Genomic DNA, 16486 nt, shown 5'->3' with positions numbered 1-16486 from the left:
GAACAGTGCAAAGAAATAATAGTGCCACCAGAGTTATATCTGCATTCAGCATTCCCTGTTAACACCCAGCTTTGACAGCACAACTGTGCATCTTCATGGTCTCTCACCAAAGGGCTGTATTTGGATCTTTTTCTTGTTCACTGCTCAATAAATAATAATATTTTTCTTCATGGATTTAAATTCATATATTCTATCCAAGCTGCATACCTGTGAGTAGTTTCCCTGTAGGCCAACTCCTCTTTTGAGAAGGATTTGGTAACAAGTGGAATGGACTGGCTGATTCCCAGCCAATTACTTATTCAGAGAAACTTCTCCTGCTTGTGAGCAGACTGCAAAGTCCTCGGGTCTGTTTCTCACTCAGAATTATTCATGGCTTTTCTCAGTGACAGATAGTTGGTCTGCAAAAATGTGCATTTCACAATTTTTCACTCAAAGAAAGCTCAGTCACTCAGGGATCTGGGAACGTGACAATCCATACAAGAAATACAACTGTGCTGCACTTTGGACACTGACAATGCAACATGGCCTGGAAAAAGAGCTCAGGGTGCTCAGATTCTAGAAAAATGGTGGGGTTTTTTTGGTCTAGACCTGGACAGCTTTGTCCTGTATTTCTGTAAGGGGAATGCCAGCAGGATTGTTCCAAGAGCCAGAATTTTAGGTGTTGAGAGTTAATCCCTGTACCCCAAACAGCAGATATCTGACACATTTTTGGCTGTGGAGGGTGATAAACTATCAAGAAGAAAACTGAATTTCTTCTCCAAAGACAACCCCTGACCCCTGACCTGTTGCTTGTTTCAGACATGTCATCTCATTAACCACAAACATGCATTACATTGTTCTAAACATGCATTTCACAGTTCTACTCCTTAAAAAGCTACAGAAAGATCCCTGTCCCAGTGAGGTCCACTGGAAATCTGCTGTACAGTCCCTCCAGGAAATGGTATTTTTCTTACTCAAAAATGGACCATAAGCACTGTCATCTTTGATATGGTGCCTCTTATACAAATTAATCCTGCATATTTTTATTTCTCAGCAATAAACATTTGGAGAGTGTGTCTTTATGTCTGTGTAAATATACAGCTTGATATAATAGCAGTTTATAATTTGCCAGTCCCTTTGTTCACTCGACAGCATCCAATTATCCTCTGAACTCCTTCACAGAGCACTTAATTTCTCACTTTGGCAATTCCTACTGTATTTCAGTGAACCTTTGTGCCCGAGCTCTCTATGATCTGTTAATAGCTCTGGCCTTTAAGAGCTGCAGACCCACTGACAATTCCCACCACCTTCCCTGTGGCACCAGGGCCTTCCTGCCCAGCTGGGCACTTGTCTTCCTCACCTGGCTTCTGCTGCATCCCCACCTTTCCTAACTCAAGAATTTTCTTTAGTCATCATTCTGCCCCTCACATAAGATCTCATTATTGATGCCTGGTACCCTCTGCAAACCTTTTTATTTTCTTTCCTACAAATGCTGGGCTGCAGTAACACATTCCCTGTAACCATGTGTTAACATTCAGTCTATTTTTATTTTGCAGAAATGCTAGCATTGACTCGAATTGCTCTTGCCTCAGACCAGGGGAGGAGAGAGAGAGGATGGTTTTGCAATTAGTGATGCCCAGCTCTGCTCCTCCTCAGGAGCTGACCAGCTGCTGCAGCAGCAGGCCAATGCTCAACATTTGGAAAACCTCCCTGGATTTTCTTCACTATCCTTACAACAAGTATAACTGGATACAGAATGATTTCCAAACAATTTCATTGTGTAAACCTTAAATAAACAAGAAATATTTCAGACAGTGATTAATATTTTGAGGGGGAAAAAAATCCCAACCCCCTAAAAAATGAACAGAAAACCCCTACCAACTACTTGGATTGGGATAGGAAAGATTTCATTTATGTGAGGCCCCGGTATGTTGTGAAGTTGTCGTTAATAAATGGCTGCAGCTTTAAGTATGAATCCACTTTTAAAAATACTCCTCGAATGTTCCGAGTCCCTTTTGGACACGCCTCTCCCAGCCCTCCCCAAAGAGCACCTGTTTCACTCTGGCTGGGATGATGTAAGGCAAGATCCAGATGTTAAATGCGAGGCTGTCCTCTAGTGGTGGCAGCGCTCGATCTTTTCCTTGGGACACGGGCAATCCAGGAAGGCTGATTCCTGTACATTCAGTGCTACCCAAACGCAGGCATTTGCTCTTTATGCAACGTTTCTGCTTTCTTCTTGCACCTTTCAGTTTCTTTTCTTTCCTACTTGCTTCATTACCTCCTGTGGGATTTCTTTTTCACTCTATACAAAAATAGCAAGTACAACTTTCCCTAAAGACAGTGGTGAGTTTCAGAGTTGGTGAAGTCATTTGAAAACATCCAAAGACAAAGTGGAATAGTTTCATTTTGAAATCTGATGCTACTTTTACCACAAATCTGCACTTTAATTTTCACCAGTGCAGAGTAAATAATCAATTCATAGTGTTCAGCACCAAACTGCAAACCCTGCAGCTTTCTGTCCTTTCCTCCAATTCAGCTACAGGTCAGCAGTGCAACACTGGGGGCTCAGGACACACAGAAAATACCACTCTCAATCTCCTGAGCAGCATTTTTCAGAATGCCTGAGCCCTCCTGAAACTAATTTCACATAGCAGGTGGCACTAGGTTGTTCCACTCTTTAATTTTTATTGATAATTAAATTATTATTTTTAATATAATTAGTGAAGGCTCGGTAGCATGGGTTTGGTTCTGTTCTCAAATGATTTATCTTGTGAAAACCTTGCAGCCATTCTCATAAAGATTCATGGCCCTGTTTGTGTGTCTCTATAGGAATATAAAAGGACTGTCAGCTGTTCTTTTTGTGCTCTGCCATCCCGTGGATTTGTTGGCATTTCATCAAAAGGAAAAGATTTCTTTCTATATGTTGCTACAAAGTAGCAAGAGGTGATGCACAGTAATTACAGACAACAGACTGAGCAGAGCAAAGGGAAGGAGAAATCTATCTCTGTTCTTTGCCCTGTTCTGCTTTTTCCTTCCAGGGAGAGAGCTAAAGGAACATTTGATGTGGATTCTTTGGGGCAATAAAGACCAGAAATCCTGCATGCAAATCAAGATGCAAATGTGCTCATCAGTGCTGCTGTGTTGCCAGCACAAAAAAAAACCCAAAGCACTGGAGCTCCTGGGGGAACAAGGACATCCCCAGGGTACCCTGGCAGGCAATGCCAGAGCTCCCCTTCAGGGTGCCCACGCACCCTCAAGCAAACCACAGCACCTGGAAATGTTTGTTTTGTGAACTTGGTCTGAAAACATCCTGGGAACCACGAGAGCTTGGGAAATTTTCCACCCTGCCAGTCCTTTCCCTGCAGTATAAAGTTCTTGCTGCCAATCCACAGTCTACAGAAAACACATTTGTTTTACCCTAAGGCTGCTTTTCAAACCGCTGGATGACTTCAGGTCACCTGAATGGACTGTGAGGTTTTGTGTGAAGTTTCATTTTTCTTGCTCCAAACAAACTGACGGAAAATACAAAGATGGGTAGAGCAGGCACAGAAATTGATGGACACAGGCATTGTGAGATGAAAGCTCGGTGATGTGGGAACAAGACTGGGAGGAAACAAGTTTGAATGATGTGTTTGGGTGTCAGCTTCCAGCAGTTTACAAAGTCCTGCAGTGAATGTGATTCCTGTCACTTCTGACAGTTTGGGGAAAACAAAGGTCAGAAGTTACCTGCTGTTTTGGATACTAGAATAGCTGCCAGTGGAACATCAGATATTAATGATATTGCTGTTTTCATCTGATTCAAGACTTCCACCTTTGCTAAGGAAGCATCTGCTGGTGTCACAAATTGTAACTGAGGTTACTGATCCATGACCCAGCTGCAAACAGTGGGAGCTTCCCTCACACTCCTCAGGCTCAGAGGATATTGGGAGCTCATGGCTCCAGCCCCAAATGATCCCCAGGGCTGACACAAGCAGGGACCTGCCCAGCTGCACTGCCTGATTCGTGCTGACCCCCCAAGAGGGGCACTCATCCATCTCTGACTTAAACCCTCAGGGCACAATAATGTCCCCGTGCCAGCACATCCCACTCACCCCATCTACATCTTCATCCTTCCCTTCTGATTATTTCCAGCTTCTCTGAGACTGTTTCCAAAGGAGATAATTGTCAGTATTACACACTAATCCTGAACGTATATTGTTCTCCCTAATATTCTTAGTCCTTGAAACACAGGGAGGAAAGGAAAGGAAAGGAAAGGAAAGGAAAGGAAAGGAAAGGAAAGGAAAGGAAAGGAAAGGAAAGGAAAGGAAAGGAAAGGAAAGGTAAAAGGAAAGGAAACACAATTTGATGTCTGTATTCTTCTACTTCAGGACTTTTGTAGAAAACCTCTCATTTCCAGTCTCTCGTAACAATGTACAGCAGGTGAAACATAGAATACTTTTAAAATATACCAGTAATAAATGTTTTAGTGGTAACTCCCGATTGTAGGACTTAGTAATGCTAAAAAAATTAAGTTACCTCAGTTATATGACTTCAGGTAGGGTCATAACATAAATACTTTTGATAGCCAGGTTTTACAGTGCAAGCCAAGAAAATGTTCTATATAAACAGAGATAGGAAAATTATTTATTACTGTCCCTGGCCAATGTTACATGAACCTTTCTGCATTCTTCGTACCACCTAAGGACAAGCACAATTCTCCTTTGCCTCATACCAAGTGATCTCACAGGGTAGTCATCCTGAATTATGAGCCTAAACAGGCATCAATCACTGTGGAATTCCACAACTCTTTAGCTTAAAGGTGAGCAAAATGCTTTAAAAAAAAAAAAAAAAGTGAGGGGGGTGGGGGAGGAACAGAGAACAAGTGAGAAATGTGATGTTATATAATTAACATCAAAATTGCTCATACATATCTTGTTATAGCTCAACATCAGCAAGACTGGCAGAACCATCCTCTTAAATAAAAAAAAAAAATTAAAATGTTTATACTTAGTAATTCCCATTCATTAATGCTAAGTAGCTTGAAACAGTTCCCAGTACCCAGCACAGCATTGTTGGCAAAGCAGCTTCCAGTGCTGTGAAAATGTTCTATTTCTGTAATGCAATTTAATCAGTATTAATTCACTTCTTATTCACTGAAAGGCCATGGTCCCCAGAAATATTCCTGTACTCCTAGAGGAGCAGGGTATGTAATTCCATCAGAAATGCACTGCACTCCAGGAGTCAGGATAGTGTAGCTAAAGGCTTCCAAAAATCTGTCCCAGTCCACACCATTGTCTGTCTTCCAGAGCTTTCTGACTCATCTATACTTATATTGTTTAAGGCAAGCTTGTGGAAATATTTTTATTATTAAATGAATAAAAGCTCTATTTTTCAGTATAACAACATCCACCAATATAGTTATTTCTTTCTTGTTAAGTCAAATGTTCAACTTAATTAAGGAAATTCTCAGGGAAAATCTGATTTCTGTCAGCCAGTGGCAGGCACACAGGCTCAGAGAAAACAGCTGCTCTTTAACAAAAATCAAGGCATTTTGCAAGCATTAGGCTCTGGCTTTTTCCTTTATTTTGCTCTAGCATTCCAGTTTCATTAAAAAATGCAAGTGGAGATGTATTGAGGTGCAAAATAAACTTGGGCCAAAACAGAATAAAAACCAGAAAGAGAAATGAACACCTTCTCCTCTCACTGCAAGTCCTCAAAGGGCTCCTTCCATGTGCTGCTTGCTTTCTTTCTGCTAAACCTCTTGGCCTCTGCTCACTTGAAAGCTGCTGAAGTTTTCAGCCAAAAACCTATTGAGCTTCAGCCTTAAACAAGGCCTTCACCAGTCACCTATGAAAAATTCATATTCCTCACAAACATCATTTTGGTCTCACTTCACCAACAAAAGAGATTGTCTCTATCTATCTAAGAGCAACATTAACAACTAATCTTCATTAAAGCTGTTCACTGAGAAACACAATGGCAAACTTGCATTTGACCCTGTAATTGGTCATTGTCAATTATTTTTTCCCCAAAAAACCTTTCTCATTTCATTAATGGTAAAGCTGGCCTCGTTTTTATGCCATCTCCTATATTCAGGTGGGTGGGCAGCACAGCAAAGCCCACAGCTCTCACCTAGGCACCAACCAAAAAAGCCCAAGGAGAATCTTGTACAGTGCCAGGATGGCTCTGAGACGATCCCTGGGATCATCAGGGATGAGAACTGGGAACTCATCCACACTGGAAAACTCAAGAAGTGCAGGAGCCCCTGCTGCCATTCAGCAATTTGCACATTCCTTGGGGCTGGGCAGAGCTGTCTCCCCCTGCACACTGTTACAGTCGGGTCTGTCAGAGCCTCCCTCACACCGTTTTCCCCCCCTTTTTTGGAACTAAGCATTTCTTTCAAACACAGCCACCAGCACCTCCCTTGTTATGTGACAGCTCTGTGATAAATCTGCCATGAGGCTGACATGAAGACATGAAAGATTTTGTAACTCCCTAACCCATCTAAGAGGTTTCAGCTCCATTTTTTCACCTCTAAGGAAAATTCCTGAATGGCAACTGCATGATAAAAGGGGAAAGGGGAGACTCAGAGCTGAGAATTCCACTCCACCCTGTAAAAACCAAACACACCAGCCTCAGAATCTATGAAGAACAGAGGATATGTGTGTAAAACTTGCTAACCCAGTGATCAGGGCAGTCTCCTAGGAGGAGGATTTATGTGTCTTTTATAGAAAGCCATGGCTGGATAAAATAAACTAGTCCCTGGAGATGGCACTGAAAAGTCAATGTTTCCTGCCAGATGGCACAGCACACACACAGGGCCTGTGGGAGCTCCCCCAGCTCTCAGCACAGCTCTGTGCCCTGAGGACACCCAGGATGCCAGGGAAGGGATGCCAGGGAAGGGCACTCGAGCACAGCAGTGGCTTCTGTGCTGGGCAGCACTTGGGCTGATCACCAAAGAGCCTCTGCCTCCATCACAAACACTTCTTGATGCAAAACCAACTGCTACATGTACCCCTCAGCCTTCAGAGAGACCAAGGTATGGATCTGATTCTGGTTTTATTTTTGTAGGCCAGCACAAAATGAAGTGTGAGGAGGCTGATAAATGCACAGAGCATGGTGCCATGGTTACCAGTGACATTAGATCCCTGGCTGAGCAAACTGCTGCAGGAATGATTTCTGTATACACAGAATTACTCAATTATGTCAGCTGTGTGTCTATAAAACGTGATGCAATTGGATTTCACAGACACAGGAGGTGCTTGGTGTTTGCTCTGCCTGCGTGGAGATGCCTCAATGAACTCTTTTGCTCTGCTCAGTGGTGACACTGCTTCCACTCTGACTTTTCTGATCACAACAACTCTGCCCTGACTACCAAAAAAAGGATTGGCACTGAGCTGGCTGAAACTGTGACTCTGCCGTATCATTCCAAGCCAAATGAAATGTGCCAAAAGGAGTTGAGTTTTTCACTCTCTCATGGAAATTACACCATTTACCTTGCATGAAGTGGTAGAGGCCAAACAAAGCTCTGGAATTCTGGAAACCTGAGTCATTCCTGTCTCTGGAATTGCAAGTATAGCATGATGCTGGTTGCAGTTAGTCTGGTCTAACCATGAGCCAAAGGCAGAGCAGGTTGCTGGGGCTGGTCCAGCTGAGCTGTGACTACATCCAAGGATGGAGATTTCACAGCTGCTCTGGGCCCCTGTTCCATGTTTTCCCAAGCTCACTGAAGCATGATTCCATGGGGTACATTTGTAAGATGAAGCAAAGCCTCATCATCTTGCTTTGCATCTGTTTTTGCTGCTGCTAAGTGGAAATAGTGTTATAATAATCTTTTTTAAAGTGGTCAGAGACCTGTTAATGAGAAGCATGACAATTGTCATTTCCACTTACAAATTCAAACTGAAGTCTGAACATCAACAAGCTTAAATGCAAACATGCAAAAGCTGTTTTTTTTTTTTCCCCAGAAGTGGAAAGAGAAGGAATTTATCATGCTCCTAGGTCTGATGCTCAGACCTGTGCTGCATGTAGCTGCTGCTCAAAGAGAAGACATCAGTTTGGACTTTGGGGGTTTGGCACCAGTGACATGATTGCAGGAATGAGAATTCCAGAGATTGCAGTAGAAAGATATCCCTCTAATGGGATAGAGATTTCACTGACCAAACAGAGCAATGATCACTGGAGTAACAGCTGAGAGATAAAAATTATTGATGATATTTGATAATGCAGCAACAAAAATAGATCCTCTAGGATCCTAGGAGGAGGCAAAATCCTGCTGTGAGTCAAGCACTTTTTCTTGTCTTGGATGCAGGATGATATGAAGTGAGACTGCAAACTAGTCACAGGTACTTGAACACTAAACTGCTCCATAAAGCTTTGACTTTAGGCATGAATAGAACAGAGCAGCTCGACTTCCAACAGCAGCACAAAGTGCTGAGACCTGACTCTGGCTCTCAGCAAATGTCCACAGGACAAGCTGTGCCTTTGGAAAACACGGTCCTGAAAGGAAAAATTCATCTTCTGTGTGCTTGTGTTAATGCTACAAACTCACAGACCTGGAAATCTCTGGGGGTGCCTTCCTTGGTGCCCACATGAAATGTGGGATACAACATTACCTTGGGGATGAGCAGGACTGCATCTGACAGGTTTATTGAGTTTGTATCACACCCCAAGAGCAGCACTGCTGTGAGTAGCTATTGGCAGTACCAGCATTGTAGTGCCAGGGATTTCACACCATCAATTACTCAATTGGCCTCAAGCCCTCCTTCATGCCAACAGGCATCACAAACTACAGACACAGCCATCAACAGCTTGTCATTAGCACAAGCAACTGGACTGTTCCTACCAGTCTCTGAGATGATGACAGAAATTGTGTTTGAACACAGGAGTGAAAAACCAAAGGGTTTTTTTTCCTGAGATTCTGCCTTAGAAAAGTATCTCTTGATGGTCTCAGGCTAATCCAAATACAGCTGATAAGTATCATTTGGTGGGTTTTAACAACTAGTACTCTTTCATATCTCAGTTCACATCTCTTTATGATCCTTATCCCTTAAAAGCCTTTGATTGATGCTGTGAAAGAAAATCTCTGGAATCCTAATCTTCTCCTGGCTACTTTCAGCCACTTACTGTCTGATACCCACTGCCAATGACATTCTCAAGCTTCAGATACTGGTCACAAATTCTGGAAATAGACAAGTTCCAGTCTCGTTGCCCCTGCAGCCAACACACAGAATTTATCATTTACTTCCCTGTTCCCTTGGCACATACAAACACAACTTCTGCTGAGTCCTCCCTTGTCCCAAAGTTACAGCAAACAGCTTCTGCATTTCTTTGTCCTGGAACTGCTAGATACAGACAAAGGCAGATTAATGGGATGATTTTTTTGAGAAAACAATTATTTGTAATGTGTTTGAAATTTTCTTACGGTGTTTTCATCACTGAGCTAAATGTGGTGGTGTAAGAAAGAGGGCAAGTTCAGCTCATGAGGAACTATAAGGAAAGAAATGAAGGGGACTGCTATTCTTTCAGTAAATTCTATCTATTTAAACTCAATTTCAGGTCTGTGAGTTGGTATCAGGGAAGCAGAACAGAGCACAAAAGGGGTCACAGGAGCGCAGGGCTGACCTGCACAATCTCACACACCACTGCCAAACCAACAAATCACTGAGGCACTCAGGTCTGAAACAAAATGGTTCGTTCACAGCCCTTCTGCAACACTGAGGTGAGACTTGGAAACCAAAAGCCACAATTATTCCATTCATCCTTTTATAAGCCATTCCCACTGCCTTGAAGAGTGAATTAAGGAGGGGAGGATTGAAGATAGAAGAAAAATAAAGGATGAAAAAAGGCAAAACATGAAAGGATAACAACGACACAAATACTCTAATTTCACCTCTCAGTAAAATCTTTCATTTTTAATCCTTCACTGACTGGGAAAGGACTATGTGTATTGAAGAAAGTGCTCATATACAATTTTTGTGACTATCCTAATTAAATTTTTAAAAACCCAGCAATGGGGAATTTCTACCAAGTTATATTGAATGTTCAAATTAAACCGAGAAAACTCAGTGTCTTACTGTGTCACTATCTGGGTTTTCATCTGAATGGCAAAAAACTGAAATTAATCCCTGATTTATTCTTCTTTTCCATTCTGTGTGGATCAATGGGATTTAACAGCTCAGTTCCATAAAAGTGCTCCTACCTGCAAGTCCCTCATTGAGCACAATGCTTATTCCAACTGGTGCTACCCCAAAATCTGTAGCTCCCTGCAATGATGAGAATATTCCATTCTTGCAGAATACTGTAACTGCAAAACCAAAATGCTGAGTTTTCATTGGTCCTTGGTAACCCCCACAAGTGATTTCTGAAGTAAACTGTAATGGACAAAGCTGACAGGCACTTGGCACATTCCTGGAAAGTCAGAAAAGGGCAAGGCAAGGGCTCAAAGTGTCCCCAAAAGGATGACTGTTGACAAATTCTCCTGTGAGGGAGGAGGCAGCCCATCACTGGGATTAGCTCCTGACCACACTGATTTGGAATCTCCCAAACAAGACAAAACAACTTGTTTCCCTCATTTCTAACATCTTCTGATTTATGTGAGCCAAGCACCTATCAACTTGGACATGTACAAAGACATGGAAAAGGATTTAGAAAAGCATACACAACATTTTACCTTCTGAAGAATAAAACAGAATGGGTGTGTAAACAAATTCATCTGCATTTACATCCTTCCTGCTTTACACCTGCCCATCATGGGAGAGGGAGAGCCACAAATGTTGCTTTATCTTTCACTCCATATGGGAAGCAGTTCATGCTTGTTTCTAAATACTTTTAAAGACAAATGTACCCTGTACTAGCACTAGCCCTCTAAACCAGCCATTTCAGCAGCCAAGATGTGTGTAAAATGTTCTGTTCTACTGATAAGAGCAGTAACAACAGGATTTGAGGTGTCAAGGTTCAAGATAATCTCTAGGCAAAACACCAGGAGGGAGTTGTAGGAAACCACAGTATAAATCTCCTGAGGTGCTAAGACATTTTAAATAGTGAATCTACTTTATCAAAGTAGCAATTGTGTCATCTCTCTTTTTCCCTTTGCCTATTCTGGGTATTTCTAATGCACTCACATAGTTGCACTCAAGTACTAGACAGTAATTGTGTATAGGACAGAGTGTGAAAAGCAATGATTTCACAACTACTTCTAATGCACCTAAAAGCTGCATATTAAAGAAAGTGGCAACATAAATGCTTAAAGATCCTAGTACAATTCAAGGAAGAAAAGGAAAAAACAATCAGATGATGTGAGACAGAGAAGTAGAAATAAAAGCAGTCAAGGTGTTGGTTTGAAGGCATTCTGGAGGCACTGAAACCAGGAAAGAGTGAACATGGCTGGGACAAGACAAAGAAGATGCAGAAGATCCATTTTTGCACTCATGTTTGACCACTATGACAAAATAATGGGTCCTACTTGCACAACCTACATAAACTACAAACATGCTTTCCATAGAAGAATGGAGAATGAAGGAGAGAAGGGCATTTTTCTAGGCTGATAAAAATCAGAGTTTGAAACCAGGCACTTATTGACACAGCAAATCCTCAGTTTAGAAGAAATGGGTAAGAGGTGCTGCCTTTAGTGCTCTTCTCTCATCTCCCAAGGGTAACAACTCAGAGCTCTCCCACGAGGGTGTGAAAAGAAGGTGCTTACATCACTACTGCCCCTGTTCTACAGACAGCATGGAGAAAGGTCCAGTAACAGGGAAAAAATGGGATTTCATATTAACATTTCTCTGAGAGGAGCATTTACAATGCCGCCTCTTGCTGGTGAAAAAGTGCATTTGTTTCTTTAGGACTTGCTGCATTTCTTTGTGGAGGCTGTTCACTGTCCCACTTCACTGCACACCTGGCACATCCTCTCTGGATTTTTCTCCAGAACTGGATCCTGGCAGCTCACCAGGGAGAAGAGCCATGGTCTACTGTAGTGCTTGGTAACTGGAGACACCCAAACTCCAGCTCCATTTTCTGTCCAAAATGTCACAGTTCTTCACAAAAATCCCATAGAAATAAAGCACTGAGTTTTAGGCACAGAAAGCCAAGAATGACTCCTATAAAACCCAGGCACTGAGCAGAACCAGAGCCCATGGGGGAGCAAAAGGTTTCACTTAGTGAAATACACAGATATTGCTCAGCTGGTGAAGATCTGCAAGAGCAGCTCTGGATGTGAGGGTGCAGCTGCTGTGTGACAGTCCCAGCACAGGGAACCCTGCCCATTTTCACAGCCAGATAACCTCAGCCATGGAGCAGCTGGAAGGGTGGGCACAAGGCAAACCCACTGCCAGAGAATGGGAGGCAGCACGGGGAATCTCCCTGCTGGTATTTCTAATATTCTAAGGAAGCTGTCCAAGAATATCATCTGGGTTTTTACATTTGCTCTGCTGTGCCCCAGGAGGAGCAGCACCACCTGCACCACACAAACAGGAATTTGCAAAGCTGATTCTCAGTGAGATTTTCTCTTTTTGAAAGGAAAACAAAAAGGTTAATTTTCATCAAGAAAAATCAAGACCCTCATGGAAAACATAATAAAAAGTTTGCTGTTTTTAAAATTTCTATTTATTTTTTCCCATTAAAACCCAAATCTATGCTCTGTAACATTTTGGACTTCTTCTAAGTTTTCACTGGGATAAAACCCAAATGAATTACTCAATGATCTCCAAGCCTCAGGATCACATTTCCTTGCCCACATACAATGAAAAATATTGAGTACAGCTTCTAAGAAACCTTCCATTGCTGGGTACTTAGCAAAATTGATTGAAAGTCAGATTTTTTTGCCCACTGGCAAATTCTGATAACTCAGTATCTATTTGCATTCCAAATCAACACAAAAAAAAAATCGAAATATTCATAGATTCTGTAAAACAAAATGCACTTAACAATTTTGCCATAGAGAAAATTGACTTTTCAAAGCAATTTAAGTGCTATTTTTACTTTCTTGGATATACCTTCTCCTGGAAGTCAGCGTGGGACTTGTAGCCCTGATTTTGCCCAATGAGATATCATATGCATTAGGGTTTTTTCCCCCACCAATTCATGTATGATTTTTGTCAAAAGAAAAAAAAAATAAAAGCAGGAGTTACTTAAATCCAGAGCTTTTTCTACCAGCATGTTGCTACTTTTTTAATTAGGCCCTTAGGTATCAAATGAAATTTGAAGATGAAAAGAAAAATATTTACAGCCCAAAGTAGCCAAGTGACCATCAATCATTAAAGTGAAAATCACCTCAAACCCAGATTTAAGTTATTACATTAGAGACTTGAAGCTAAGTCTTTCCTCTCTCACCACAACACTATTGCTTAGTGCAGGCTCTTTCCTTAGTTTTTTCTAGGAAAAAATCCAAAGTAAATGCAATTTTTTACCTAAAGCAAAACAGGAACGAACCCAAGTCTCATGTGGTTTGTGGAATAGGAAAAACCTTCTCTTTTTTATCTTTTAGATGCATTTTTAAGCCAAGTCTATTGGGACAAGCTGCAAGCTCCAATAAATCTCCAAGTGCCTCCACAGCCCTGTATTTCACAGTACAGCCCATGCACCTGCATTGTGCAAAAGCCTGGGCTTGTAAAACTCTGGATTATCCTCAGGTAAGTGGAATAATGGGAGAAGAGAAGGAACTGACCCACAGATGAACCTATGAACTCAGCAGGAGGTGTCATTTTATATTAAACCTAATCACAACACTTGGTTGTGTTTAACAAAGTTCAACAATCCTGGTTCCCCTGCTGGGGTGATCTGCAATCCAACAGATGTGACAGTGTTCACACGGGTCCAAGGATGAGGGAAGAGATGAGGATCTGACTCCATGTTTCAGAAGGCTGATTTATTTTTTCATGATATATACTTTATTAAAACTATACTAAAAGAATAGAAGGAAGGATTTCAGCAGAGGGCTGGCTAAGAATAGAAAAAGAATGATAACAAAGGCTTGTGTCTGACTGAGACAGTCCAGACAGCTGGACTGTGATTGGCAATTAATTAGAAACAAACACATGAGACCAATCCCAGATGCACCTGTTGCATTCCACAGCAGCAGATAACCATTGGTTACAGTTTGTTCCTGAGGCCTCTCAGCTTCTCAGGAGGAAAAAATCCTAAGGAAAAGATTTTTCAGAAAATATCATGGCTACAAACAGCCAAAGTCACTTGGAGAAAAGTGTCAGCAGCACCAATTTAATGGCAATTGCTGCTGGAGTCACACCAGTGCCATCTTTCCCTCTGCCATAATCTGTTCTGAATATGCACGTGGACATCAGTTACAGGCAGTGACTCACAAGCCCAAGGGACCCTGCTCTCATGGGCACACAGAGCAGGCCACACGTGTCCTCACAGCAGCAGCCTTCACACACCACACACTCATCTGTCTTTGGAATGTCACTTCTAACATGCAAAAATGAAGAAAAAGGATTTGAGCCTTTTAAAGGATTTTTTGTCCTAAGGGGCCATCAGAGAAGTGGGTGTAGCACGAGCTTCAGAGCCTACAGTGCAGCCCTTCAGCCAAGCAGAATTAATGACTCTAATTAGCACTGCTGGGGGCAGCAGAATGAGGCAGGTATTTATACACATGGGAAACCTCAGCTGTGCTGGAGGCTCTCCCTGGCACAAAACAGGAGCTTACCTGTGATAAGCACACAGTAATGGCAAGCTGCCTTTAGAGATGCTTTATATTAACAGCAAATAGTGATTCTCCCAGCAGGGCCACTTTTTAAACTATCTGAAAGTGCATTATGATTAAAAGCATTGTGAGGCACTCAGAAGAGGCTGTTAGGCTGTGCCTAGGACAAACAAAATGGAAAGCAGACACACCAGGTTGATTGCCATCATATCTGGTCTCGTTCAAGAGGCAGAAATTACCTATATTTATCCCATTTGCATCATACACGTCAGTTAATGTATAAATAGAGATGAGTGTACGGGATCTGGGGCTGAACTACACCAGTGAGTCACCAGAGAGGGGGAAGGATAATCTTTTCTCTTGCCTGTACAGGCAAGATAGTGTTTATCAGCAAGTTAAAGGCAAGGTTGGGGACAGGAAATTCTGATGAGAGAGACAAGGGAAGAGAAACATAAACAGGGGCCCAGATAAGCCATGGGATCTCCTTAATTTCTGCTGGGCAAGGCCCTGAGCAAACTGCCTGAACTGAAAGCTGGCACTGATTTAGGCACAGACTAGGACTCAAGGCCTCTAGAAATCTTTAAAGCGAAAGGATTCTGTGATTCTAAGAGGCAACATGGCCCAAAATAGAGAGGCAGTTCTGGGAAATCACAGCATCTGAGCATTTACCTGGAACTGTGTTTTTCTGTGAGATGCAGCAGTCTTTGTTCTCTTGCTGGGAGACAGTTTTTATGATGCTCTGAGTGACAGAAGTCACATAACTAACTATAAATCTCTCTCAGACCTGAGGAAAGTTAGGCTGTACAGGGACTGCAGAATATTGCACTAGAAGCCTTACAGGGGGTTTTGGGAATAGAGGGGTTAGGGAAAGGGAAAATGCATCTCACTTGTAGCAGCATCATTTAAATCCATGGTGCTTGCATTTATCTCCACAGTGCTTTCTATCATAAATCAGGTATTATTTTCCTTCTGCACAACAATACACAATACAATCAGCAGCAACATCTGGCCTCTGCTTTTCTTAATAGCACCTTCATGCAGTTATAAAGTAAAATACAAGAACTGGAATTGGAAATAAAACAGAAATGCTAATTTGACACTTGGAACTTTATTACAGTTGCACAATATAAAGTAATTTTAACTGTAGACTTTTGCTGTTAGGTTATATTTTTCAGTAACATCTTTTTCATCCACAGGTGCTTTCTTAATCATCATCACTTGTGTTTTGGATGATTTAGACTTATTTTCCTGTTCTTTTTTTTTATAGAGGGCCATGGGTCACTTTGAGCCAACATTTCCCTTTATGCAGTGAGTGTGCCCATCACTGGTCCCTGCCATGTTTCAGGATGAACAGAGCTTCCTCCCAGTGAGGTTCAGACTGACCTGCAGGATCCCTGCTGTCTTGCTTGATCTTTGACATCAGGCACTTGTAATAACACAGGCCAGAAGTTTAGGCATGACACCAACATTTTAACTGTATTACCTGACCACATTTACAAAGGGCACAGGCTGAAAAGCCCTCATTTTATCATCCCTCTTAATGCTCCTGTGTCACTGGTGCTGGCCTCTAAATGTCTGTGCAACACTTCAAGTAACACTTCTGTAAACTGCCCCTCAGTGATAAAATACGACAGCACCCAAAACACTAAAGGGGAAAAGTATAAACCTGTCCTGATGTCAGCTTTGTCTCCCAGACCTTTGGGAAACCACGGAGCAAAAGACACTTGACCTGATCTACAACTTAACTGCAAATGCAGCTGTGAATGTGTGGTGGTGTGTGGAACACTTTAAGAGTGTTCCTTGCAGAGCAAATTCTTTCTTTACACATCAGTTTACACCATTTGTACCTCTGGGAACATCAGCTAACCTCTC

This window comes from Molothrus aeneus, chromosome 3 (assembly GCF_037042795.1).
Source record: "Molothrus aeneus isolate 106 chromosome 3, BPBGC_Maene_1.0, whole genome shotgun sequence".
Taxonomy (NCBI): domain Eukaryota; kingdom Metazoa; phylum Chordata; class Aves; order Passeriformes; family Icteridae; genus Molothrus; species Molothrus aeneus.
The sequence above is the reverse complement of the archived record's forward strand: the minus strand, read 5'-3'. Positions refer to the sequence as shown.